Consider the following 2500-nt stretch of genomic DNA (forward strand, 5'->3'; position numbering starts at 1 on the left):
CCGGCTTGCTCTCAGGGGACCCTCGGCGGGGCCGGGACCCTGTGTTAGGAACCCCCAGGGAGACGAAACCCCACCATCTTTACCTGCGGGGGGGAGGATCAGAGTGGAGGAGGAAGGGGGGGTGGAGGTCTCCCTTTGTTCCCGAGGGCGAGGATGGTCAGACTGGTTTAACTGGTAACTGAGCTAAAGACTGGCGAGAGAAGTGCAGCGCAGTCGAGCCTCAAAGTGACACGAAGACATGTTGAAGATCATAAAGGTGTTTATGTACAAACAACTTCTTCTGTCCTCGTACGTTAGCGTACTTTCAGTCTGGTGGGAAATCGTGACGCTACAACATTAAATATCAGTTGGACTAACGTGGGGCTCGAACTGAGCCGGCAGCTTATCAATCCAAACATGATCCAACTCGACAGAGTGATGTACGATATTCTGTAGCGTGTCGTGAACTAAGATCCGGATAGAACAAACAGCGAAACACACAAATGTTTGATAATCGAATCAGAATCGGAGCCGAGGCGACCGACATGGATCCATTTCATTCTCAACATTTCGACTTTATTCCGTCCTCAACAAGTGAACGTCAATGTTTTAGAAACCACAAACAAACAATTTCACAAATGATTGTTCAGGGGACTTCACGTCTTGAGGAACAAAATGTTTATTCTTCCAGACTTTCTCTGTTTTTCATCTTGTGAATAACTTCTTCAGTGTTTCTTACATAAAACAGGAAAACTCATCAAACTGGTCCCAACAGGTTTCTTTGTTTTCAGGGATCGCACGGAAAAACATTTGATGGAAAAGTACAAAGTAAGAATTATCTTCCTCTATTGTTTCCATAACTCTTCTGAACAAACACCAGTGAGGAGAAGTCTGTTCTCGTTCATATAAAAACATCGATTAAAAAGAACTGACTTTGTTAGTTTTTCATGTCTGTTCTGAATATTTTATTGTTGCTTTTCACACGTGACAGAAATGTTTTGCACCAAATTCAACAAAAAAATGAAATATTCACGTTTGTAACAAACGATAAACAATCATTTCACAAATAATAAGAAGCACATGTTACAAGTTAATCACACGTCGAGCTCTCAGCGGTGCCCCATCAGAGCAGAGGCTTAACTTTGTCGTAAGCGAGTCATAACCACGAGAACAAGTAGGCGAAGACGTGTAATTTCACAAATCACATATTTAAACGACTCTAAACTATGATGCGTGGAAACACGGCGGGAGGGTTAAATCCGGACATTAATTAAAATGGGACTAAAACCTGCAGCTAATTGTAACAAAGTGGTGAAATTATTGTACATTATTGCACTTCTGGATATTATTCATTGCACAACGTAAAGAGGTCAAAATTATCGTACAAATGCGATAATTATCGTACTTCTGGCAACGCTTTGAGTTGTGAAAATGTCATATTTACAGACGCATATTCAGACATTTTATACAAAGTCGACACATTATTTTCAGATATTTCACATGTAAAATGTAAAAAAACAGAATTTCACGTGTAAATTAATTTTATTACGAGAAACGTTTCGCATCTAAAGAATCCACATTTCGGCAAATGTGTTTTTTTGATAATTTTCTGTAATGTTTTGGACATTTCACGTGTGATTCAGATTAGATAAAAGAGGCATGTGTGGTTTTCAGACATGTATTTAAAAGTTTAAACAAAATATCACTTTTGAAATTAACGTTAATGTTAATTTGAAATGTGAAATTCCCAAAAGCTATAAACGTCAATATCTGAAACGTGACTTCGTCAATGCACAGTGGAGTACTTTAGGTAAAAGATTAAGTGTTTTTCTATGAATCTACATTAACCCTTTAACACTGGATTATCTGAAAGACGCTCCGTCATCGGCAGTTTCTCTTTGTTCATGAAAACGTGATGTTCTTGCTTCTAAGACGACGTTAAGTCAGAATCTTGTTTCGGCTCGACTTTGTGTTCAAAGTGCTTTGTGTTGTCTGCGAGCTACAGTGACCTCACAGACGTTTCTTTACAGTATTATCTGCTGTTTTATGTAATCATTTGAAGCAGCTGCTGGTGTGAAAACAAGGTTATCAACGACGGCAGTGACCCCAACCATAGTGGGAGCTTAATATTACACATACTAAGTAATATTACTTTGAAGGAACATTTAATTAAACCTAATTCTTGAGCAGTTGTCTTTAGTTTGGAGGCAGTTATCGCTTTATGGATTCATCCTGTTTTGCATTGTATTTAATATTCACATATAATAATATAACAAGCGACACAAAGTGGCTCAAACGTCGTTACTCTTGTTTTTGTGGCAGTTTTACAGTCGAACTAAATATAAACTTCAGCATTTAGAAAACATCGGCAGGCGTGATGATCTTTAATGTGACGCTTCCTGTATCAATGTTCCAGTCCGTCTCATGAACAGCTGATTGTTTCTTCTTTTCTCTTGTCGTCTGAACGTTAGACGTTAAGTGACGACGTTCAACAAAGGAGATCATAAAGTTTAACGATCGG

The sequence above is a fragment of the Cottoperca gobio genome, unplaced genomic scaffold (genome assembly GCF_900634415.1).
Source record: "Cottoperca gobio unplaced genomic scaffold, fCotGob3.1 fCotGob3_432arrow_ctg1, whole genome shotgun sequence".
NCBI lineage: Eukaryota > Metazoa > Chordata > Actinopteri > Perciformes > Bovichtidae > Cottoperca > Cottoperca gobio.